Source organism: Zootermopsis nevadensis, unplaced genomic scaffold, assembly GCF_977971745.1.
Source record: "Zootermopsis nevadensis isolate Lab colony 2312 unplaced genomic scaffold, Znev_1.0 Znev_ptg000028l, whole genome shotgun sequence".
Taxonomy (NCBI): Eukaryota; Metazoa; Arthropoda; class Insecta; order Blattodea; family Termopsidae; genus Zootermopsis; species Zootermopsis nevadensis.
Genome location: NW_028259160.1, coordinates 20568321 through 20596030, shown reverse-complemented (window position 1 = coordinate 20596030; position 27710 = coordinate 20568321). Strand labels below are relative to the sequence as shown.

General features: G+C 39.1%; 1 protein-coding gene and 1 long non-coding RNA gene across 2 annotated transcripts in view; one reads left to right on the top strand and one right to left on the bottom strand.

Moving 5' to 3' along the window:
* Positions 1-15862, top strand: part of LOC147872428 (uncharacterized) — a 146259-nt gene extending 130397 nt beyond the window's left edge. Inside the window, exon 2 of the long non-coding RNA XR_015537579.1 lies at positions 13748-15862. This is a non-coding gene — a long non-coding RNA (uncharacterized LOC147872428). The remainder of the gene's footprint in view (positions 1-13747) is intronic.
* The window catches only part of LOC110831703 (dopamine receptor 1), a 355076-nt gene that overhangs the window by 221509 nt on the left and 105857 nt on the right, over positions 1-27710 (bottom strand). The gene's annotated exons all lie outside the window — the stretch shown is intronic.

The following is a 27710-nucleotide window of genomic DNA, read 5'->3' as shown; positions in this document are numbered from 1 at the left end:
ACTGATTGCTCTTAAAATATTGAAATAACAGCATGAAACCTCTTAAGATGTAAGCTTATATTCATTTGTAGTACTTAGCATTCACTAATTAACTTTCTCATTAGCACAAAACTCAGAGATAATTATAGCAGCTCGCATGTGATTCCAGAAGCATTCTGCGGTTGTTCAAACGTACTGTTTAACGAATCACAATATCGCAAAACATAAAACATAATGAGTTAAGAAATCCACGCTCAAAAACAAACATTGTGCATTACTTTCAACTTCTGAAGTCTTCTGCATTTCGATAGGTTTAATACACAAGCAAATCGATTCATTAAGCTGAAACTAGAGTAATTAATTATTAATACATTTATTATTTTAATTACTCGTGTATTGCTTACAGTCTAGTTCGCTTTCTGAAGGTAACAGGAAGTGAGGTTATGGCACTTGAATGTCTATCGCCCAAATTCGAACCGTTATTCAATTTCAAAGCAAACTTATGGCAGTGCAGACAACTTAAATGTCGAATTTACAATTTCCTTAACTCTAATGTATGCTAGTTCTGACACATAATTTATAGCCCTCACAGAGGCTAAGGAGTTACTTAATATGTTTATTTATTTATTTATTCACAATTTAATTTAGTATAATGCATCTCAGACTATATAGCGTTAATAAATAACGGATTGTAAATTATACGGAGGGAATCGAAGTGGAAAACGCCAAACTAACGTAGTACGTAGCACGCCTGATGTGAAAACCTCAAATCTTCCACATCTTCATAAATGTCAAAGTCATTCTGGTTTTCATAATCACAACCTAATATATTAATCACATCTAAAGTCACAAACACTTACAAACAACTGCTAAATAAAGGTATGTCCGGTAAAATATGAATAAAGACAGACAACTGCTGTCATCTAGCGAGAAAAAGCTTAAGTTACAAACAAAAGAACACTACATACAACGCGTAGCAAAGAAAATTCTAATTTCAACGTATTAACTCGGAAAATTTATTTACTAGAGCTTATCAAAAGTAAGAAAGGAAGTGGTTAAGAACGATATATGAATTTGATGAGATTTAAATTAATATATATCATATATTTTGTGTATTTTAGAGGTAGAGCTGAGATAACTTTTGACGAATTTACGCTTACACTTGGAATCAGGGAACATTTCAATTTTGACCAATCGTAGTTCAGGAGTAGAACCGACTAATCTCCCTTACAAATAAGAATTTAATATTATTAATAATAATAATATTAATGAGTGGAATGTAGAGCTGTTTAGAAATGTTTGACGCCTATGAAACCACAGATTAAATGGGATATTACTCAGTTCTGAAGCTTCAAATGGACAATACATCACGTCAGTTTTGATGTGATATTAACGGATTATATTCCGACATTTCTGTGACAAGTTTCGTTTAGTGAAGATCGAAAAAACGTGGAGTTCGATCAAATGCGTTATGCAATAGTTAGTACAGAAATTTAAATACCCTGAGTATAAAGAAGGTTTGTTTTTCAATGTAGCGATACCTTTATCCGATTCTCATGCCATTGGCAGATTCCCCAACTCAGTTAAATGATGTGTTTAATCTGTATCTTAGTTAGATATTACTAGTGATTTAGTTAGTTTGTTTGTTTGTTTGTGGGTTTGAATGTTTGTAATTCTCATCCCATTAGTTTATTGTTTATCTGTCATGGAAACAGTTGCTGTTTGTGTTTTGGTAATAATATGGTTATTGTTAATCTATAATCCTCTTATATAATTGCATGTGGGATAGAAAAGTATTAATAGTCTGACCCGAGCTTTAAACAAAGCCGTTTCGCTTCATGTGGGAGGCTGTCGCCAGAGAATTGTTCAACATGGCGAGATTTACAGATTACCGCCCGAAACTATGTATTAATTTTTTCATTTTAAAATAATTATTTTAAATGGATATATATATGAATTCCTAAGCAAAACTTCATTTCACATCTTTTTATTTGTTATACATGTTATAGACGTCATAAGTTATTTACTATGGAACAAAAGAACGTATGACGTAGTTTTAAAATTGATGTAAAAGTGAGTTATCGCGACCTGTTTTAAGGCAATAACCAAATACTTTTACCTGCGGTTGTTGAAAAGTCGCGAATGACCAGACCTAATCGATAATGGAACGTATCGAATAGCAAGCACCAGGTATCAGCTGTTACCATTATACATTAAAAGGTATTTTATTAAAGGGTAGGAGATTAATAAACTTCCTTGCACCAAATACTTTTTAATATAAATATTGACAACAAATTCTTACCCGTGAGAAATATTCTGGTTGGTGAAATCTTAAAGAATGTCCACAGGAGACTTAATTCTTAACCGCTACGCCTCCGTTAATGACGTCCTATTACAAAGAGTCGTCACCCTCGATGTACTATTAGTGATTAGCATGCTCACCACAGCGGGTTCAAACTTGACCGAAGTCGATGGATTTTTTAGAGGTGATAAAAATCCGTAGCACAACTTCCTTCTGAGGGAAAGTAAAGCCTTCAGTCCGATGTCGTAGATTTACGGCATGTAAAAGAAATTTACGAGCATGAACGAGATGTTTCGTAAGCAAAATTCAGCGGCCATTTCTCACCCAAGTCTTACCTGATTCACTACTAGATGGATCTAGCAGACAAATCAGTATTGAGTAGAAATTGTGCAGAGGCAGCGGGCTTGTCACTCACTACTCACAAATGCACACTTTAAAGATTAGGAAACGTCCAAAAGGAGGTGGCGAAGACCCACAATTGGGCTGCAGAGCCAAGGAAAAAGAATAATAGATAGAGGCAACTTTAGAATTGATCATCGTTTTCTTCAGATAGACTGCAATTTAAAAATCCCTGTACAGTGACTTCGAAATATATGTTCTTTAAACCTACAACTATTTTCAGAACTTTGTACCAAAACTATTACTAATTATCGATTTAAACTTGAAATAATATTTTCATGCTTTACTAGAAATGAGAACAAAGTTATATCTCAATATAATCAAATGATCACACACTGCATTAAGATATTTTAGTAAATTCAAAAGACAGAGAAAAATATATTTGTAGGCAATATTTTATCTGCACGTCCCCTACATAAACAACTTAAGATTAACATTCAACATTCAAATGTACAGAGTGTTCCAAAACGTTAAAGTCACCCATTCCTGAGACATGTTATATTTTTCAACAAATAAATAAATTAGACTGGAATCAGGAAAAATCTTAAATTTAGAGTTGAAAATATGCATCGCGTTTGATCTGTTCCTCATGACTGATGCAACACAGCGAAGATCAAAATTTTGTTTCAATTTTTCTGATGTGTAGGGGTTGAATTTTGTGGACGTTCTCCTTCGAAAACCCCCAAAGTTAGAAATCCGGCTGCGATAGATACGTAGATCGAGATAACCACAAATTTCGTGAAATAATACGACCATCTGCAATTCTGAAGTCGTTTTTCCATGTATCCTTGAGTTAGTTGAGAACATTACATGTATAGGTTGTGAATGAAATTCTAAAATATTTTTAGCTTTATGTTTCCTTTCGTGAAATAATCCATCCGGAAAAGAATGTTTCCGCGCTGACTTTCGTTGAGAGAACAATAAATCTCGATAGATAACGTCCAAATTGTCTCAATTTGACACTAAATGAAAGGTCGACCAGAACGATTTCTGTCCTGTACATTTCTAGTGTTACAGGAACGGTTCACCAGAATACATATTATCGATTCGTTCGTCATAGGAGAATCGAGAAATGTGTCCCTAAACCCATTCTGGCAAGTTCATTGAAAATGATATGCAAAGTAGTGTTCAACACTGAACTCTCGTTGCACTTCTGAAAAAGACATCCTTGCACTTCGACTGTTGAAAGACAACTGACGGTCTGGGCGCGAGCAGGTTACATCACGTGACCACGTGACTCTTGTACAGAGTGGTCACAACGTCCCTGTTCATGAGACGCGTAAATCTTTGCGGACATTGAAGAAGAAGGCTTTTTCTACATTATTTATTATTTAGTGTTCTGTCTGACGACAGGTCCATATGAACAGGATCCTTCCATCCTTTTCTCGGACTGGGACCTGTTCATATACGTTCTTGGCAGATGATCCAGAAGTGCTTTGCCATTGCCTTCTTCTGTGTGTGAATGGAGTAATTGTTGGGATGCCACGGAGGAAAACTCCGTGTTGCCTAGACCACGGCCTTGCCCAACACAAGTTATAAATTCGGGCACCGCCGGGAATCGAACCCGAGACCCCCAGGATTACAAGGCCAGCGTTCTAACCGCTAGACCACCTCATCTTATTATTTATTTAGTGTTCTGTCTGACGACAGGTCCATATGAACAGGATCCTTCCATCCTTTTCTCGGACTGGGACCTGTTCATATACGTTCTTGGCAGATGATCCAGAAGTGGTTTGCCATTGCCTTCTTCTGTGTGTGAATGGGATGCCACGGAGAAACCGGGGAAGCCCCCGGAGGAAAACTCCGTGTTGCCTAGACCACGGCCTTGCCCAACACAAGTTATAAATTCGGGCACCGCCGGGAATCGAACCCGAGACCCCAGGATTATAAGGCCAGCGTTCTAACCGCTAGACCACCGTGGCTATTTTCTACATTAAGTGTCCTTAATTTAAAGCGTTGTGGTCGTCCAGCATCATGTCAACACCGTGCAGACATTGTTGAATCATCTTGCTCGAAATCACCATTAAAATCATCTCCAATCTCCGTAGTCAAAAAGAAGGGATTGAAACCATTTAAGCCTGGATATGTCAATGAGCTTTCCAATAGTGACTTGGCCACTCGTGAGGTCGCTTGCAAGGTTCTTATGCAGCGATTTCCCACCATAGGATCAAGACGAAGAGTATTTTTTTCCAGACGAATGTTCTATTTACTTTAGTGTTCGATCCAGGAATGTTTATTTTTGCTACAAAGAAAATCCTCTTTTTTATGAGGAAATTGAGAATCGTCCTCTTCATGTCATGATATGGGCAGCGATTTCAGAAAATCATTTGAAAGGGACATATTTTTTCGATACAAGTGTCAATCACATTGCTTATTTGGAAATGATACAGACGTGATTTTTTCCATAACTGCGTGAGAGAGTTCTCGAGACAACAGCACATTATGCTCTCCCAGTTAGAGAATATCTTGACGAAAAATTCATTGGACGATGGACTGGACTTGGATCTGATAAAATGAGGCCTCCTCGAAGCCCAGATTTAACAACATGTGACAATTCGCTTTGTGGCATTGTGAAAGAAAGAATTTCCCAACTCTAACTAACAATAGTTGAAGACCTAAGAACAGCTGTCAGGGACTGCTTTAATGACTTCGAACCTTCAGCATGGGAGAAGATGTCCAGACGAACATGGGAAACATTAAAATTTGTGCGGAGAATGAAGGGGGCATGCAGATAAATTCGAACAGACATGTATAGGGTCTCTGTGGCCACCCTGTTTACTCACAGCGATGTTGTGGGTTTATTAATTCAATAGAATTGTACTGATATGCAGCTATAAATTAATATTTGATTATGGGTTGCGTGACTTTTCGATTATCTATGCGAGTAGGACGCGGACCCTGCGGCACTCACCGGCGAACGCGGGGGCCAAAGAACAGGACAGATATATGTACTGTGCTAATCACGTGACATTGCTAACTAACTAACTCTCTTGTAGCAGAACCCACAGGTCCAACACCGACAACACCAAAGCTCACCACCGGCCACGATCCCGAGCCAACTCCATCCTCACAGCCCACCTCCCTAAGATCCATCTTGATGTTATCCTCCCATCTAATTCTTCGTCTGCCCAGTGATCGTTTTCCAGAAGGATTCCCTACCAAAATTCTGTGTGCACCCCTTGCCTTCCCCCCTCCATGCATGCTATGTGTCCAGCCAATCGAAGCCTCCTAGATTTCACTATCCTCACTATTCTAGGTAACCCATACGATTCACGCAGCTCCTTGTTATGTAATATTCTAAATTTTCCACTTATTTAATCCCTCCTAGGTCCAAATATCCTCCTGAACACCTTGATTTCAAACACACGTGATCTACGTTATTCCTTCAAGGTAAGAGACCATGTTTCACAACCATACAAGACACCAGGCAAAATTATTGTTTTATATATATATATATATATATATATATATATCCTGACCTTTAGTGTTTTGGACAGTAAATAGGATGATAACAGATTTTGAATTGAATAAAAATAAGAATTTCCCTATTGTATTTGATTCTCAATTTTATCATGGACCTCATTTCCATTTGTACTTGTTGTTCCCAGATACTCAAATTTTGAAACATTTTTAAACTAATTTATGTTCTGCCGTGTTTGCTAATGTTGATCCCATATTACGCCCATGTATTTACTTTTGTCTACATTTATTTTTAGGCCTATTTTCTTGCTAGCCTGTAGAAGAGTTTCTGCATTCTTCGTTATGGTACCCACATCATCCCTCAGGAAATTGACATCATCAGCACAGGCAATTACCTGGTGCACTCCATTCAATTCGAACACTTCCTGATTCCCTCTGACATTTCTGATGGCATTGTCTAGAGCAAAATTAAAAAGCATTGGGAATAAAGCATCCCCCTATTTGAGGCCACTGTGCACTGGCAATGGATGCGATAGAAGGTTACCTATACGAACTATATTAGATAACCCGTCCATACACATCATGATTAAGCTAACAAGTTTCGTTGGTATTCCAAATTAAAAATGCTATGAAGTACATCTCTTCTAACTGAGTCACAAATAGTTGATGAACTCCAACATTTTCTCTAATATTTGTCGAATGGAAAATATCTGAACAGTAGTTGACCTATTACGGCGGAATCCACATATCTTGGAATTCACTGCACTCAATCATGTCCCCAGTTTTACGGATAGGGACAACAATTAATTCTTTCCACTGTTGTGGTAGTACTTTCTGGTTTCCAAATCGAAACCATAAGCTTGTGTCTCTCTGAGTGTAGTGTCCTACAACCTGCATGGATTAGTTTTGCCAGAATTCATTTGATGCCTGGAGATTTATAACGTTTTAATTTCCCGATGAAAATTTCATTAAGGATGAAGGCTGTACTGTAAGAACTTCAGGTTCATTAAAGTAAACGTTTAGTAACTTACTGAAGTAATCTTTCAATTTGTCTAAGACGCCATGTGAGTCCGGGAGCAGATCTCATCCTTGATCAAATGTGTCCTAGGTTTGAACCCCTTCTTAATTCACTTATGCCTCTGTACAACTCTATGATGATTTATTTTCACTGTTGGTTTCCAGCTGCTCTATCTGATCTTTGAGGTACTCCCTCTTCTTGTGTCTCAATGAACTGATGGTTTCTCGCCTTACACTGGCTTATCTCTCCCTGTTTACTTGAGTAAGGACCTACAGTCATTACAATCTAACCTGCTTCCTCCATCTTACCAAGATAGAACATTCTTTAACAAATCATGCTTTTCTTCGCGAAATTTCATTATAACCTACACTCTCCTCAGCCCACGTTAATGTTTCAGGCCTTACTGATGTATAATTCCTTATAATCTTTATTCACTTCAACGTTTTGTAGGATTGCAAACTTATTCGAAACTTTTACCTAATACTTTTGCTCAGTTTCTACATCGCTCTGTCTTTTAATGTTGAATATCTCAACCCAGTAAATCTTCCCGCCTGTTTTCTGACCAAGAGTCTTGCCCTCAATTCTTCTATCACTAAATCATAAATCATGGTCAGAATCACAGTCCGCTCTACCTCAACGATATTTGACTGTTTCCTTCTATCGATTAGAACGTGATCAATTTGGTTATGGATCGACCCATCAGGGAAAGTCCAAGTGTGCTTATGGGTATCAAGATGTGGGAATGTTGTGGTTTTGAAAATCAGATTTTTTGATGTGGCAAAGTATACTAATTTTACTACATTTTCATTACAAAATTCATGTAAACTCTCAATCCATATAGTTAGTTTGAAAATATCCTCACGACCAATCTTGGCATTGAAGTCCCCTAACAGAATTTTCATGCTGTATCTACTAAACTGATAAAATACAAGCTCTAATTCTCTAACCATCCTTGTCTTCAGTTGGTGCGTGCACATTTAAAATAATAATATCACACCATCGACCACGAATAATTAAGTGTGATAGCCTATCATTAAGAAATTCTGCTCACTAAAGATCTCTTTTCACTTAAATAAAACAGTTCCCAGGCCGTGGTCCTTATTCCCTTCCCCATGGCGTAATATTACTAACAAGATGGCTTACAGAACCCGAAGGTTCATCACCGAATTAACCAAAGCCCTCCACCGGACCCTGTCCTGGGCCAACAAAATCCAGTCTCCTTCAACTCCTATCTCCCACAGAACCCGCCTGAGATTATCCTCCCATCTACGTCTAGGTCTCCCCAGAGGTCTCTTCCCATCAGGCTTCCCAAATAGTGGACCCAACCAACCAGATGGCCTACGGAACCCGAAGGTTCATCACCGAATTAACCAAAGCCCTCCACCGGACCCTGTCCTGGGCCAACAAAATCCAGTCTCCTTCAACTCCTATCTCCCACAGAACCCGCCTGAGATTATCCTCCCATCTACGTCTAGGTCTCCCAGCGGTCTCTTCCCCTCAGGCTTCCCAAATAGTGGACCCAACCAACCAGATGGCTTACGGAACCCGAAGGTTTATCACCGAATTAACCAAAGCCCTCCACCGGACTCTGTCCTGGGCCAACAAAATCCAGTCTCCTTCAACTCCTATCTCCCACAGAACCCGCCTGAGATTATCCTCCCATCTACGTCTAGGTCTCCCCAGAGGTCTCTTCCCATCAGGCTTCCCAAATAGTGGACCCAACCAACCAGATGGCCTACGGAACCCGAAGGTTCATCACCGAATTAACCAAAGCCCTCCACCGGACTCTGTCCTGGGCCAACAAAATCCAGTCTCCTTCAACTCCTATCTCCCACAGAACCCGCCTGAGATTATCCTCCCATCTACATCTAGGTCTCCCCAGAGGTCTCTTCCCCTCAGGCTTCCCAAATAGTGGACCCAACCAACCAGATGGCCTACGGAACCCGAAGGTTCATCACCGAATTAACCAAAGCTCTCCACCGGACCCTGTCCTGGGCCAACAAAATCCAGTCTCCTTCAAGTCCTATCTCCCACAGAACCCGCCTGAGATTATCCTCCCATCTACGTCTAGGTCTCCCCAGAGGTCTCTTCCCCTCAGGCTTCCCAAATAGTGGACCCAACCAACCAGATGGCTTACGGAACCCGAAGGTTCATCACCGAATTAACCAAAGCCCTCCACCGGACCCTGTCCTGGGCCAACAAAATCCAGTCTCCTTCAACTCCTATCTCCCATAGATCCCGCCTGACATTATCCTCCCATCTACGTCTAGGTCTCCACAGAGGTCTCTTCCCCTCAGGCTTCCCAAATATTGGACCCAACCAACCAGATGGCTTACGGAACCCGAAGGTTCATCACCGAATTAACCAAAGCCCTCCACCGGACCCTGTCCTCGGCCAACAAAATCCATTCTCCTTCAACTCCTATCTCCCATAGATCCCGCCTGAGATTATCCTCCCATCTACGTCTAGGTCTCCCCAGAGGTCTCTTCCCCTCAGGCTTCCCAAATACTGTACCCAACCAACCAGATGGCTTACGGAACCCGAAAATTCATCACCGAATTAACCAAAGCCCTCCACCGGTCCCTGTCTTGAACCAGCTAAATCCAATCGTCACGTGATATTGCTACAGTAATTGAATCAAGGAAACTTTCGTAAGAAACATGAAGGAAAATTTGAGGAAATTTTGGTTTTGGAGAATCAGTGGAAGAGACGACGGTCCGGAAACCAGAGAAGGCTGATGCAGGAATTTAGGATCGATCTCACAGAAATAAAAAGTTGTTTTCTGGAGTGCTTTCAACTGGTTACAAACGTGGATCTGATGACGTCATTTTTAATAACGAGCTTCATAAAAACAATTAATTTGCTTTGTAGTTATTCCGTGCAAACTGCGAACTCACTGATCAACAAGTTTATGATGACCATAGGCAGGAGGAATGGGGAAAGAGATGAAGGACAATTTCCGAGGAAATAAAGGAAACAAAATACAGCGACAGTTTAATTACAGATGTGGCATTTGGGAGTCACTTTACAGTCACTATGTTCCACTTTACGGCACTGCCCACCAAAGTTTTGAATATAACTGAACTGTTCATATTTAAACTTTATTCGCCACACTCTGACTTTCTAAAAACATAATTGAATTCGTGATCTTGTGTTTGATAATATAATTTCGCAAAAAAGCTTCGAAACTGGACCTGACTTCGTCGCTGGCAGCTGTCAGAAAGGTGACCCACTGACCCCTGAAAAGTTCGTTTCATTGGGGAGATTCGACCAAGTTTACAGTGGAGCTTAAACCCAAGGGCAATAGCAAATTAAATTACGCGGTGCGATCGGTAAGTTTCTAGACTGTGTCAATAGCGGGCGAACCGGATGTAGTACAAGCTTCTGCCTTTAGGGGGTGCGGCCTACATTCATAGTTAATCAGTGTGCCAGCCGGCATCATCGAATTAGCATTTGTTTCTTAGTTACGGGCGTTTTGGTAGTGCATTACACCGACCCTCCTGCGATTTCGGAATGGCGTGTGCATCAAATTTTGCCAAAGACTCGCCAAAACGGCTACGGAAACCTATGAAATGCTAAAGCAAGCATTTGGGGAGTCCGCAATGGGTCGTGCACAAACTTTTGTGTGGCATTCACGTTTTAAAAATGGCCGAACCTCTGTCGATGATGACGAGCGTTCTGGACGACCATCTTCGAGCACAACGCCCGAAAATGTTACGAAGATTCGGCAGGCCATTCACGAAGATCGACGTCGTACCATCAACGACTTGTGCGACATTGTTGGGATAGGCTCTGGGACCTGTCAGCTGATTCTAAAGGAAGAACTCCACATGCGACGCATCCTGTCTGAGGACCAGAAGCAGAATCGACTTCTCGTTTGTCAGGAGCTCAAAGATCTTGCAAGAACCGACCCCAACTTCCTTTCTAAGCTCCGTGTGACTTCTTCCTCTTCCCAAAGATGGAAATTCAGCTAAAGGGAAGGAGATTTGAGAAGATAGAAGAGATTCAGGCAGAATCGCAGATGGTGCTTGACAGGCTGACAAAGAAAGATTTCCAGGGATGCTTCCAGGCTTGGCAGCGGCGCTGGGATCGTTGTGTTCACTCCCAGGGGAACTACTTCGAGGGTGATGGATGAATTTAATACCTGAGATAAGTGTACGGGTTTTTTTTTATAGGCGCAGTCTAGAAACTTTCCGATCGCACCTCGTATTATTTCGAATTGGTATAATAAATAAAACTCTGAATCGTTGATTGCTGATGTGCCAGTAGAAAGATAAAAAATATAGAGTAAAGAATTCAATGCGCGGTATAAAACAAAAGGAGAAAAGAATTCTAAATTAAATTTTCCTGGGAGATGTTTCTTTTTCTTAATTTCTGTTCTATATTGTTACTTAAAATGACCGATTTGCTTCTACTCATCTACGTTCATGTACCGTCGTGAGCCGATCAACTTCACAGTTGGTGAATAAATAATCATCTGCTTTACGCGTGAAGCAGACGCCATTTGTAAACACGTATCTCTCTTTCTTTAACTCTCTCTCTGTACCGCTATTCGTTACAGGATGGCTCAAATATATCTACAAATATTTTAATATTTTCCGTCAAATCACAATTTTAATAAGATAATAAAATATAAAATATTTAAAATATCATTTCACGTTCCGATGCGGAACGTGAAATGATATTTTAAATATTTTATATTTTATTATCTTATTAAAATTGTGATTTGACGAAAAATATTAAAATATTAACCTAATTCACAATATGACGCAACTATACTACCTTATATCTACAAAGCTCAAAATCGATTTTCTCCTCAAGGATAAATTATAACAAGGAACTTTGCTGACATATTGTATTACTCAAGCCAATTTTTTGTAAATCTTTCCCCGTTTAATTTTAAAATACAAAAAAAATGACGGTCTTATCAAAATGTAAATTCAAATATATGAGAACGCATAAAAGTTCAGAAGACGGAAATCAAAATGTGGTATCGATCTTTGGCTCTAATAATGCGATTAATCGTCGAAATTGAGGTTCACTGATTTGAATTGTAGTTGAATGAGAATCTTTGCCTCACCGTTTAAATGAAGTACAGCTTGGTGGTTACATTCTAGCCCAACCTGAACATAGTAAGGTAGTATATTTGCGTCATATTGTGAATAAGGTTAATATTTTAATATTTCCCGTCAAATCACAATTTTAATAAGATAATAAAATATTTAAAATATCATTTCACGTTCCGCATCGAATGATCGATTTACAAATTGGAACGTTCTCTTACGACATGTTTCGGTTATATTTAACCGTCCTCAGGTATAAATTATAAATTATAACCGAAACATGTCGTAAGAGAACATTCCAATTTGTAAATCGATCATTCGATGCGGAACGTGAAATGATATTTTAAATATTTTATATATTTTATTATCTTATTAAAATTGTGATTTGATGGAAAATATTAAAATATTAACTGAACACAGTAGTACATTTTGACCCTTTGTGCTTGGCTCTTAGGCTCAAAACGTGTCAGTTTTAATGTGTTTCTTTCATCCTAATCCACAAGACGCAGCCCCCCACACACACAAACACACGTGGAACTCAAGAAATTATTAAGCATCCATCAACATAACGAAGAACCTACGACGCTCACGTCACTTGAATGACTACGTGCCACCGGCAGGAGACACGTCATTTAAAAAGTAACGCGGTGTTACTGCCATACGTATCACAAGCCTTCTGCTGTTTCACACCCGGAACTTTAAATTCTCGTAAAACGTCAAAATTCGAAAAAGAAACGACAAACTCCGGAAATTAAGAAGGCAAGGAGAAGAAGTGGAAACAGCTTCCATTCTGTCTCAGTTTATCCATTGTTACGTATCTAAATTAAATTACTATATAAATAATGAATTCAGAAACAAACGAAATAAGGGTTATGTCTGTGTGTGTGGAGTCCTGTGAACTTCAACACAAATAAATGTACTCAAATGCTGAAAGAGGTCTTCGTCTAAGAAAAATTGCTGACGTGGAATACCTTTAGAAAAAGTCGTACATCATTACCAACTCTCGTAACTGTGATCTGTGTTCGCGGAAGCTTCCATACACAGCACAACACAAGGGTCGGGAAATACCCCGTCTACAAACAGTAATGTCATATCAAATCTAAAACTTCTTGACGATGGTGAAGAGTCAATTGAATAAAAATTTACTTGGATATTATCCATCGTCTAGTAATAAAACGTAAAAAACGTAAAACGACGTTTCGGAGATGGGGCTCTATCTCCGTTTTCAGGTTCCTACTCAGTTGGGCCCACTAGATAGAGGTCCGGAGATAGGGATTAGCTCTATCTAGTGGGCCCAACTGAGTAGGAACCTGAAGACGGAGATAGAGCCCCATCTCCGAAACGTCGTTTTACGTTTTTTACGTTTTATTACTAGACTATGGATAATATCCAAGTAAATTTTTATTCAATTGAGTAATGTCATAGTGAAGTTTCATAAAATATATCGTTTTCCTTAAATTTCTGCTTTGATTTAATTTTTCAAAATCTAAATTTTCATAACAATCATTCCTAGATTCACCTATTTTCCACAAAAAAAACCTCACTTGTCATCGTTTATATTTTCAGATGTAACTTAGTAACGTCAGAGTGCGTAAGATTAGCGTCTTTTTAATGAGATCCATCCATGTAACATCAAGCCGCTGTCTGCAAGGACGATGGACTGTTAGGCTCTACACGTCCAGACCCGTCGTGGCTTCAAAGTCACTACCATCGTGGGACATTCCTTGGGGAAAAGCCGACTACAACATGGCAGAAACCTCCCCTGAAGAAATTTACCCTCAGCCCGAGCTGCAAGAAGGATCAAGGACTTCGTCAGAGGACTCAGAAGATACGAAGCTCTCGGAATCACAGAAGCTATTAATCAAGTTCTTCAAAAAGCATTTTGGCAGTCAATCTCATTTCTATATTCTCATATCCTCGGTTTCCCACGAACCTCATATATTTGTGTTCCCCACCCCAAGGTACACACCCAGCGGAGACGTAAAAATGCAAATCATAATTTTGATGGTAAAATTTAAAAAAAAAAAATTATCTCCCCTCTTTTTCAACTTCAAAAACTTTTTTGTAACTTTTGTTAAGTACGTTCCTTCGTGAAAGTAAGAGACCACAGTTTATAACCAAACGAAACAAATGGTGAGGCTGTTTCGGTAGGCGAGGATTTCCACCCTTCAATGGACTGTCACTTGTTCTGACAAGTTAAAAGACGTTTCTTCAACCTACATATGTCACTGAACGTTTTGTGTGTAAGACAACAACAGAAATTACGTTCTTTTAATTCCATTTTAATATCTGTAGAGAAGGAAATTTAATGAATTGTGTTCTTTTTATTTTGCATTTAAACCACGTATTACTTCATTCAATATTACTTCTTGAAAGCTGTATAGACCATCTATGTATCATAAAAACAGTGTCCATGATCTATGTTTATATGTTTCACTGTAAAATAATATTGGATCAGTTTTGTAGACTAATCCGTTCATGGCATTTACGTTTTACAAGTCATCAACATAGATTTGGACTTTACTAGAATAGTTTATAAGTACTTCTGACTTTAAAAATAAATCAATACTATGAATGAATTCCTCCCTTCATATCGCTCCACTGTTGAAACACAGTTTCAACGTTTCCACAAAGCATGTAGGCTACTTACTAAAGAATGGTATTTAAAATACATGATACTCTCTTTTACAAAATATTTTGTAAATGTCAGTCAGGTGCAGAATGTGTTTATAAAATATTCTGTGGGGAGGGCCAGCTGTTTCAAAGCTGGAGAGATAGTAGTTCTCCGAAACGTCGGCTTTTATTCCGGGTTATATACTGCTGAAAGTAAGGTCTTCTGTATCGAACACTCCTAACAAAAAGAATTTTCAAGTACAGAATCTAAATAATGTAAACTGGCGTATTCCTTTCGCCTGAAACAAACTACCAACTGTTATGTCGCTACTCAATAGTGTCTTGGGTTTTATAATTTATTAACAACGCTCTCCGGACAGAAACTTTGAACCTTAATGCAGAAACAGAAATGGACTAAATTCGTAGAAATACCACGAGGTGGTATAACAGATAATCCCTTTAGTACCCAACTGGTATTCGCATAAATTTTAATTGCGAGCTTAACCGATAACTCCTTTTATGAAGAAAGAGAGACAAATGTTTTGTATCCCAGCGCTCCACACCCGCCAACAGCCAAAAACAATATCTAACAAAGTTCCCTGAAGAGAATTATGATTCTTCCGTTAATCCTAAGAAGCAGATTTAGATTTCAAGATGACTTTCTTCAGGGTTATCGCCCAGTGTAGTTTAGTAAAGGTTAACCGACGATTCAGAGTTTCCACCTGCCTCCATTGATGACCGATTCATGAGAAAGTAATCAACTCTCAAACGTCTGTAAACTCCTGACAATAAAGAAAAAATAATAATTCAACTATCTTCATACTTACCAACGTGAAAACATAAAAATATCTTAGTTTTAAATTCGTATACTTTGAGTGAAATGTACCTGGATTTTAGCCAAGGATTGTTACGAAAATTCAATTAAATTTTCCCTTATTTCCTGAAGTTTTGTGTTAACGATAACTTAAAACTGATAACGAGTACCATGAAGGACTCGAAAGTTTATCATGGTTACTCCTGTTCATATGCTTCCATTACCACAGATCCGCTCTTCACACACGTAACCTAAGCTCCTCCCTAGCTCTCTCTCTCGATTATTACGCGCCAGCAACGAAGAACTTAAGTTGTTGGCGCTGAAATCTGCCAAGTCTGAAAACACAAACAGAGCACCGCATGTCCTGTTCACCGTTCCATTATAACAGGATTGGAAACGTGTAATGTAGGAGTACACAAAAGTTTCAAACGCCTTCTTCACGTTACCTTGGTTGTCATAGAAGAGACCGAGTTTCATTACATAAGCTTGCAACGTCATCAAGGAGGATTCACCCTGGCTGATACACTTTCGACCAAGGATTCCCCAAACAGTGACTTCCTGTTGAAACTCTCTATCGGCTGTGTCGAAAGCTGCGTTTTAAGCAAACATTCACTTTAAAAAGTGTTCAAAAGACCTGAAAATAGTTCTCTACAAAATTCTGTGAAAAAATCTTCGACAGATGTTGACAAACACATAGATCATTTCGTCAATGCCTTGAAGACTTTGCATCAGTTATTCATCATATTTCGTTCAATGACTAATCGAAATTCTACCTAAAGAGGTAAATCAAAGGACAAGTGTCTTAGGGAAATTGGGATTCCCCACACAGTCACGAAGACCTGATTGTTTAAGAAATGGATTAAACGGCGCTACAATTTCCGAGCCAGTCTTCTTGGACGACTAATTAACTTGTTAACCAACAGGCTTACCGAACCCGAAGGTTCATCACCGAATTAACCAAAGCCCTCCACCGGACCCTGTCCTGGGCCAACAAAATCCAGTCTCCTTCAACTCCTATCTCCCATAGATCCCGTATGAGATTATCCTCCCATCTACGTCTAGGTCTCCCCAGAGGTCTCTTCCCCTCAGGCTTCCCAAATAGTGGACCCAACCAACCAGATGGCTTACGGAACCCGAAGGTTCATCACCGAATTAACCAAAGCCCTCCACCGGACCCTGTCCTGGGCCAACAAAATCCAGTCTCCTTCAACTCCTATCTCCCATAGATCCCGCCTGAGATTATCCTCCCATCTACGTCTAGGTCTCCCCAGAGGTCTCTTCCCCTCAGGCTTCCCAACCAATACCCGGTGCACACCTCTTGTCTCATCCATGCGCGCTACATGCCCCGCCCATCTCATTCTTCTCGACTTAATCACCATGACAATATTGGGGGAGGAGTACAGATTTTTAAGCTCATCATTATGCAGTTTCCTTCAGACCCCATCGTCTTCTCTCTTGGGCCCAAATATCCTCCTCAACATCCTGTTCTCAAACACCGGCAATCTGTGTTCCTCTCTCTGAGTGAGTGACCATGTTTCCCACCCATACAAAACAACAGGTAAGATTATTAGTTTGTATATTTTAATTTCCAGGTTCTTAGAAATCAGACGGGAAGACAAAATATTTTGAACTGAGAAGTAGCAAGTATTTCCGGAATTTAATCTCCTCCTAACTTCCTCGTGAGTGTCATTTTGATTTGTTGTTGTTCCCAAATATTTGAACTTTGTAGCCCTTTCAAAGGACTTATTAGCCACCCTAAGATAATTTTGCTCACCTGTCTGCTGACGACGAGATACTAACATGTACTTAGTTTTTTCTTAATTTACTTCCAGCCCCACTTGTCTATTGGCTTTTAGTAAAACTTCTGCGTTCCTCTTTATTGTATTCATATCGTCCCCCAATAAATTAACATCATCATCAAATGCCAATAGCTGATGTGTCCCATTCAATTGAAAACCCTCCTGTCTATCTTGGACTTACCTGATAGCATATTCTATCGCAAATTTAAAGAGAGTGGAGTTTTCCTAGATGACACACAAAAACAATGCTGAATGTTACCTAAATTTCTTCAAGACCACTTTGATGACATTTTCAATGCATTAAACAGGGCGCCAAGGTATGTGGTTATACATGTCCTGAGAAAACGTTTTCTGATTGGCTCATCTCTTATCGGTATTATCAGCGATATCAAATTAGATGGTCTTAGTCATTTCTCGCGGGACTGTGATTATTTCTAACGGTGATTCTAGAAGGACAGTGTCTTCAGAATAACAGGCACATGATTGGTGGAGAAATGACAGTTCCTCTGGGATCTCGCCCCTTAAAAAACATTGGCTGCAATTAAGGAAAATTTTAGCGACGCAAGCGAATGGCATTGAATTAACAGGAGTCACATATTGAATACGATTTACGTATATAAGAATCTACCAACTGTTACTCGTTCTGTGACATCTGATTTGTTACTGTCAGCAACACATAAATAAATGTATTTAAAGCTACCGCGTCTCCTTTATGATCCTTCACTTCTTGATATAGAGATATTGGTTACATCGTCATACAGATCGAAGTTTGCTAGTTACATATTAAATACATCGGAAAAAAAACAAATAATAATTATTATTATTCCATCTATTCACCACTTTATAGAGTATTTACTTCTATGTACCCGAGACAAACCTTGCCCCTAAGGTACGTAGGGCAGCAGCTATTTCCGAAATACATTTTATTTTTAATACGTGTTACATGTATTATATATTTTAATTGTGAGGGACGACTATATATTTTACGACAGCGTCTTTCGAATTACGTATGAAGATCCTAAAATGATAGTTTTCTGCAGTTCCCTGATGTCGTGTTCACCCGGGATGTTGGCCAAATGTTTTCTGAGTGATTTGGAGACAGTTCCAGTTACTCCTATAATTACTGGAATTATTTTTGCTTGAACTTTCCACATTCTCTGTATTTCAATGAGAATGTCCTTTTATTTCAAGATCTTCTCTGATTCCTTCTTAATCACATTCCTGTCAGTCGGTATTTCTATATCAATTAAGAGACAAGTTCCATTTTTGTTTCGGATTATAACATCTGGTTTGTTATTTGGAATTTGTTACAATTATTATTATGTATCTTAACAACGCTTATTGTTATTATTTTAAAGGAGTCGTGTGTTTGAGAAGGATATTAGAGTTAAGTAAACATCAGATTGGTTCAATTTCGGAAGATAATTTTATTATTAAGATCGTCAAACTTTACATTCTTCGTGAATGATGTTACTGTTTGCTACTGTAATCTGAAGACTTCCTCACCCAGCAAGTCTCAAGATTACGGTCGCGAACAGTACATATAGCACACATGCAGAAAATTAGTTATAATATAAACATTTTATTGGAAGACCACAAGCTCAAGGCCGCATTGGATAATCCTGGGGGCAGATTCGATAGATCTTACGGAAGGTGGAAGCTGGATTAAGCTGGCTAAGATGTTGAAATATGGATGGTGTCTGAGTTAAAATCTCTCAAAGCTTGTGTCCTAAGAAGATAGAAGTTCCTTGACAGGGGAAAGAATTTCAGTTACTCAAGTAGACTTACTAATGAGGTGTTTCGGGATCAATCGGACATAGCACTCACTGTGTTTGTGTCAATCAGCGCCAGGCTTCGCTACTGATGCTGTAAGGAATTTGCCGCAAGGGAACATCGACGCGAAGTCGTGATGTAATTGTTAGCAAAGACAAGAATTACTGCAGACAAAAAACACTTCATAAGAAATGTACTGAAAGTAATGATGATGTTTATAGGTAATTTATAACATAGTCATTCGAACAATTACAATATACGACAAAGATCAGGGGACCCCGTCTCAAAACTTCCTGATTTTCTATCTGTTGGCAACTGAGAGCCGCTCACTAGCTCAGGAAGATTTTCTCTTAAGCGTTGTCCGTGATATTTAGAAGTGCAAAGTTCAAAGCCTTAAATTGAAAATAATGTGCGTTCTAAAATACGTGGCTACAGGTAGATCTACCTTCTGTGATGTTATTACTCTGTGGTGTAAACAAGTAATAGTCTTCGTATTTACTCTGCCTTGTGAAAGATCTCTTAAGTATACTTATTTCATGGAAATACACACAAACGAGTTTCTTTGTGTTTACAGAAGGGGTCTCAGTATTTGCAATGAAAGGAAGACAATGGATAGATGGATACCCAACAAAACTTGAGTAGGATCAATACCAACATCACAGCAGGAGACGCCGCGATGGTACAAAGTAAAATATCTACAAAGCAAGTTGCCACTTCAGAACTAAGAGACGAAATATGATTTTGCAAATGAATAGATCGTCTGCGTACTCGGAAACCGCTCAAATAATGAAGAAATTTCTGGCCATTTGTGGACCCGGAATGTACGTTACCTTGTACAACGTCCGATCGCAGGACCCTGCCCTGAGAGATAATAATCCAGTTCACATCCTCTCAAACTGTTCCTTTGAATTTGAATAAAATTTCCTTGGATATTTTCCATCGTCTAGTAAAATAATAATAAAAAAAAATTATTATTATTTTACTAGAGGATGGAAAATATCCAAGGAAATTTTATTCAAATAACTCACCATCTTCAAAACCTTTTAGATTTGATGTTCCATTGAAATTCTTTTGAATATTATCATGACAATTACATCTGCCAAATGACCCCTTCTCTGTTGGTTTCCAGCCAAATACATGTTCTCATTTCTCACCTGTCGCATAGGCGCTGTTATGTGACCCGTGGAAAGTACGAATTATGCATCTCCTCACTTTGCAATTTTCTTCGTCTATCTGTTATTTTCTATCCTTTGGGTCCCTTAGGGTGACAGACTAGGTTTTACTCACGTAAAACAATAGAACCAAGATTCGTTACAAAATTACGTAATTATAAAGGTGCTGGATAGAAAAAAAAATATTCTGAACTAGCTCTAATGGCTGCATTTAAAGAGATTATTAAATTTTCCTCAGTTCCTCCCGACAAACGCCTTTATAACACCAATAAATTAGACCAGAGCCTTCCCGATTCATTACACACTAATTATGTTTTATCCTATTATTATTATTATTAGTGTTCTGTCTGACGACAGGTCCATATGAACAGGATCCTTCCATCCTTTTCTCGGACTGGGACCTGTTCATATACGTTCTTGGCAGATGATCCAGAAGTGGTTTGCCATTGCCTTCTTCTGTGTGTGAATGGAGTAATTGTTGGGATGCCACGGAGAAACCGGGGATGCCCCCGGAGGAAAACTCCGTGTTGCCTAGACAACGGCCTTGCCCAATACAAGTTATAAATTCGGGCACCGCCGGGAATCGAACCCGAGACCCCAGGATTACAAGGCCAGCGTTCTAACCGCTAGACTACCTTATCTTATTATTATTTAGTGTTCTGTCTGACGACAGGTCCATATGAACATCCTTTTCTCGGACTGGGACCTATTCATATACGTTCTTGGCAGATGATCCAGAAGTGGTTTGCCATTGCCTTCTTCTGTGTGTGAATGGAGTAATTGTTGGGATGACACGGAGAAACCGGGGATGCCCCCGGAGGAAAACTCCGTGTTGCCTAGACAACGGCCTTGCCCAATACAAGTTATAAATTCGGGCACCGCCGGGAATCGAACCCGAGACCCCAGGATTACAAGGCCAGCGTTCTAACCGCTAGACCACCTCATCTTATTATTATTTAGTGTTCTGTCTGACGACAGGTCCATATGAACAGGATCCTTCCATCCTTTTCTCGGACTGGGACCTATTCATATACGTTCTTGGCAGATGATCCAGAAGTGGTTTGCCATTGCCTTCTTCTGTGTGTGAATGGAGTAATTGTTGGGATGCCACGGAGGAAAATTCCGTGTTGCCTAGACCACGGCCTTGCCCAACACAAGTTATAAATTCGGGCACCGCCAGGAATCGAACCCGAGACCCCAGGATTACAAGGCCAGCGTTCTAACCGCTAGACCACAGTACGTAAATTGTACTAAGACATCGCTGACAAACAGACAATACAACGAACACACGATCCAGGAATTTAATTTTTCGTGGACGCATTTCTGAAGTATTACTCTGCTTCCAAGATATTTGAGCGTTGCCGTATTTGAAGAGCGTATTGTCTATCTTTATGTCACGAAATAGTAACGTGACTTAATCGCGAGACTCGAAAATATAGCTCTTCGTAGTTCGTCCTGCGCCCGCCCTCTTCACCGACGCTGTGGCAGCAGCAGCGTTATTAGCGTGACGGAAATTATGTACAGAAGAGCGAAATACAGCCTAATGCCGTGTGTATGGTGTTTCTTGCATTCAGATGTAAATTGGGAGAGGGAATTGTAAGTGCCATCTACCAGAGGCGAGGAGCATAAATATTCATTTGGCAAGTACTGAAGCAGTTTTATTGTAATCCTGCACAATCGTTCAATACTTGTTTCTTTACATCGCGCGAAGTGGAGTTGAGAATTGATCGCCTAAAACTCAATGCAAACGTTATTTGTTCTATAAACTTCTTTGTTGCAAGATTACGACCCTGCGAGTTGGACGTTACACAATAAATAAAATATTTCTTTCCAACTAATCACTATCTTAAGTAAATAATTAAGTGATGACATTGAAATATATTCTGAATTTTTACGTTTTAAGTTTAACTCTCTTCCTATTGAGACCTGATTAAAGAATAACAAATAAAACGTTTATCTACCACCATAAAAAATTAATTTAAAATATAATCCATATTTTCGCCCCCATATTTTTGTTCTTAACAATTAGTTTCCAAAGAAAGAATGTTATATGATATATTAATACAGCAATGTTCAATTAATAACAAAAACTATTACGTTATAAGATACGTGTTACAGACCAATGCTTGTTGCACGCGTCAAATTAAGGAGTGTGTACGAGGTGCGATCGGAAAGTTTCTAGACTGTGTCAATAGAGGGCGAACCGGATGTAGTACGAGCTTCTGCCGCTAAGGAGTGCGGCCTACATTCATAGTGAATCAGTGTGCCAGCCGGTATCATCGAATTAGCATTTGTTTCTTAGTTACGGGCGTTTTGGTAGTGCATTACACCGACCCTCCTGCGATTTCGGAATGGCGTGTGCATCAAATTTTGCCAAAGACTCGCCAAAACGGCTACGGAAACCTATGAAATGCTAAAGCAAGCATTTGCGGAGTCCGCAAACTTTTGTGTGGCATTCACGTTTTAAAAATGGCCGAACCTCTGTCGATGATGACGAGCGTTCTGGACGACCATCTTCGAGCACAACGCCAGAAAATGTTACGAAGATTCGGCAAGCCATTCACGAAGATCGACGTCGTACCATCAACGACTTGTGCGACATTGTTGGGATAGGCTATGGGACCTGTCAGCTGATTCTAAAGGAAGAACTCCACATGCGACGCATCCTGTCTGAGGACCAGAAGCAGAATCGACTTCTCGTTTGTCAGGAGCTCAAAGATCTTGCAAGAACCGACCCCAACTTCCTTTCTAAGCTCCGTGTGACTTCTTCCTCTTCCCAAAGATGAAAATTCAGCTAAAGGGAAGAAGATTTGAGACGATAGAAGAGATTCAGGCAGAATCGCAGATGGTGCTTGACAGGCTGACAAAGAAAGATTTCCAGGGATGTTTCCAGGCTTGGCAGCGGCGCTGGGATCGTTGTGTTCACTCCCAGGGGAACTACTTCGAGGGTGATGGATGAATTTAATACCTGAGATAAGTGTACGGGTTTTTATGCGCGCAGTCTAGAAACTTTCCGATCGCACCTCGTACATACATAAGTGCTCGCGAGCACACACACACAAATTTTACCCTATTACATCTCACAGACTGATACTGTGTCAAGCAGTTTGCAAATTGTTTAATACTAATATATTACTTTCCGGGAATTGTCAACAACACTTAAACAGTGCATTAAGCATTTTGAGTCGAATTTAGGGTTATCATGGCGGTGAGTCCGAAGATAGCTATCTTTTAGACATTATTTCCCAATGATGGAGGCAGCAATGACCTCTGAAACGTCGGTAAGCTTTTACCACACTGCACGGCGCTACGACCTAGAAGACATCCATTTCTGAGCACTTGAACGTATGCTACCTGGATTTCGAGGTTTTGTGAATAGTGACGTGTCTTCTACCACACTTGTAGAATTCACCAAATAAAAAAATTTAAATAATAAGATTTTGGTGTCCAGAGGATATAGGAGAAAAGGATATGTACGGAAGGATACATAAGGGTGACAACTGTATGACTCAGAGGCAAGTTTACGAAATTTAAAATATCCAAACTGGGCAGACGAAAAAGGTTAAGATCTCAGTGTTTAAATTGAATTTAAATTAACGTCACTCGTAAAAAATATTCAGTCCAAGGGTAACTTAATTTTCCATCGAAATTTATTTATCGATTTTCGGACTTAGCACACTGAAATGGGAATGATCATCACGTGTTTTCCAATGTTATGGATTGTAAAAACTGCATTTCAAAGACCTTTGGTCTGCGCATAACTGACTAGTGGTTAAATATGACAAGAAAGGATTTTCAAAAATTAGAATCTACATACTGTGGCATGATCACAATTATTAAAAAAAATTTTATGTAACCCACACAAAGTTAATGGCACTAAAAAAATATTGTATCTGCGTCTTTAGAGGAGATTTAAGCTGAATAAAGGACTTTGTTTAATTAATTAATTATACTAACTCTAAACTGATATTTATTCACATCTGATGATAACAGCATTGCTCCTGTAATTAAAAGCTATTCCAGAAGTTTAATTTTAAGTCTATACACACGATAAATCCTGTAAGAAGAACTTTTGGTGAATTTATAAAATGTCGCGTTAGACGATCTGTAATAATTCTCCATTCTGCTTCAAAGGAATTTCGGACATTTTGAAGTTATCGGCTGTTTTCCAAAAGCGGTGTCAGATCGCAAGTTTATTGTTTCGTACAACCTGTTGAAGTTTGACTCTAAGTGGATTCAGTTTGAACAAGCTAGGCTGACGTTGTCTGATACAAAAAATTTTCTTAAAATTCCCCATTTGTAAATGTATGACATCTGTACGATATTTGACGAGAACTACAGTCTTCAGTCTCGAAAAATGTATAAATTTTCGTGATATATTTTGCCGTACGTTATCCAACAATATTTTATGTTATCAGTTTTACTGAGAGATATTATACTACATTTCTATTTGATTCCATGGTGAAGAGCTCGCAAATCGCTGCCTTTGTGGTGGAGTGTGCCAAAAGCTTCAGAAGCCAAATCGTGTCTCTGTATTTCTCTTGTTACATATGACAGCCGATTTCAGATGCACGGTCTCCAATTTTATAAAAGTGCCAAGTTTCGTATTTAATGAGACTTTTATTCATTAAACGAGGTTTATAAAACCGAAATGGCCGAATGGGGAGATGACATTTCTTTCAAACTCTGAAAGCAGAAATATGGGAATTGGAACGCGTGATTTACAGAGCTGGAACACACAGACATATGAATTTTAAACAGTGAATTAAAACATATTTCATTCGATGACAGAAAATTTAGGTATTTCTCTATGGCCTAAGAATTATGAATTTAAACAACAAAAAACAAAATTCAAGCGAATATATTTAAACTTTTGACAAAATAGAAGAATTTTATCACCGGATGCCACTGTTGAGTGTTGGCTTTCGGGGAAAACTAGAAAAACAATGCAATTTCGTAGTCCGTACGTGTAATTCCTAGAACAATTAACGCGATTATCTTAAGAATTATTCATCAGTAAATATTTTTATTATACCGAGAATAACGTTTTCTTAAAAGTACGCATTTTTATTACTATAGTCTGAAACTGTTGATGTATGTTCTAGTAATGTTTCAAAAAAATATTTAATTCGCCACTGCAGTACACGCCACTGGCTGATCCCAAGTCAGAATTCATCCAGCATTCAATACAATGCGATTTGCTATCTACATGTTGCGAACGGCGCTTACATAAAGCATTCTAGTTAATATATATATGCAAAGGGCTACGTATCTGAGGCAGACTGGATGAGAGGTAGAATCAACCATCCGACAAACTACCTTGCTTCGTATTCATATAACATAGGTTTGTTTACAACTTCTCGAAATGTTTTATAAGCGTTTGAGATTCTGTAGAAGAAATTTCGACTTTTTAAATAAGTTTCTCATCATTTGACGGCAAAATATGCTTTACGGTAAGGTTCAAACATTGATACTAACTAAAACCCATAAATATTTACTTCGTAATGAAAAGTATTATTATTTAGTGTTCTGTCTGACGACAGGTCCATATGAACAGGATCCTTCCATTCTTTTCTCGGACTGGGACCTGTTCATATACGTTCTTGGCAGATGATCCAGAAGTGGTTTGCCATTGCCTTCTTCTGTGTGTGAATGGAGTAATTGTTGGAATGCCACGGAGGAAAACTCCGTGTTACCTAGACCACGGCCTTGCCCAACACAAGTTATAAATTCGGGCACCGCCGGGAATCGAACCCGAGACCCCAGGATTACAAGACCAGCGATCTAACCGCTAGACCACCTCATCTTATTATTATTTAGTGTTCTGTCTGAGGACAGGTCCATATGAACAGGATCCTTCCATCCTTTCCTCGGACTGGGACCTGTTCATATACGTTCTTGGCAGATGATCCAGAAGTGGTTTGCCATTGCCTTCTTCTGTGTGTGAATGGAGTAATTGTTGGGATGCCACGGAGGAAATCTCCGTGTTGCCTAGACCACGGCCTTGCCCAACACAAGTTATAATTTCGGGCACCGCCGGGAATCGAACCCGAGACCCCAGGATTACAAGGCCCAGCGTTATTGTCATTAAATAATAAAATAAGTAGGAATCGAAGTCAAAACAAAGTTTCTTTTCTTACGTGCATGTAATCATCGTTTACATTCACTGAACCTAAAACCCGGTGTGTGTTAAATACTGATTAAATATATCAACACACGTGTTTCTTCGAGTATTAAATGAAGGACTACATGCGTCGGCCTATAAAGCTCTCTGTAGATTCTAAAATTAATATTAGTCAATGCAAGTCATGTGCTTGGAATCAACAAATAAATATCTACATACGAAATGAAAATTCTCGTCACACGAAGCCAAACTAAACTTTAACAAGTCATATTACAGATAAACACAAACGTCAAGGCACAGTTTGAAAGGCAGAGAACATTACATTTTTAAATTTATTAAATTATTTTATCTTTTAAACTATTATTTCAATGAAGAATTTTCTTAAATATCCTAACGATAAAAGAACGAAGACTAACTTCTTACAATTAATTATTACAATTCTTTAGATCTGAGGAGTGTGCCTTGTGAAGCTTGGACACTGTGACTGCCGGTTCGAATCCCACTCAAGGCATGGATGTGTTTCTGTGTTGTGTTGTCCCTTGTACGGGTAGAGGCCTTAAGATGGGCCGATCCCTCATCCAAGGAGTCCTACCAAAATGTGTACAGATGAAGCCAACGAAAAGTTGGGACCCGCAGATGCTCAAGGCACTGAAGATTGTGTCTCCTAAGTAAACATTCTTTAGCTCTGCACAATTTGGTTGTACAGAGGACATTTAAGAAGATGTAAAGCCAAGATCCTGGGCCCGTTTGAAGAATTAGTAGACCTGTTTAAAAATTCTGTTTACTGTTAAGTTCTTATTGGACTCTAATCTTGACATGAAAGTGAACGTACTAAGAGTTTTTCAAATTGATTTTCTGTTCATTTACTCCATTGTTCGTCCCCGGATCCATAAAAGGCGGGACAAGAAGTTAAAAATAAGTGGACGGAAGGACTGGGCTTTCAGAGAGGTGCTAAAGAGCGGATGTAAGCCACACGAAGCCAGCAGTGGCACGAAACATAGTATTTTTAAACAAAGATCCTGAAATGAGCTGTATGCAGCGAAGACATTGCAGTCTCCTGCCAAAATCACGAACAGAATCTCCTGCAGAGCAATCGATTGTTTTCGGACATTTTTTTTTGTCATTTTCAGTTAAGAACAGTTTTGATTTTGTTTGATATACAGGGTGAGTCAAATGTATGTTTACAAATTTTGTGTACGTGTACCTTGATCGCAAATAAGAAAAAATGATCCTA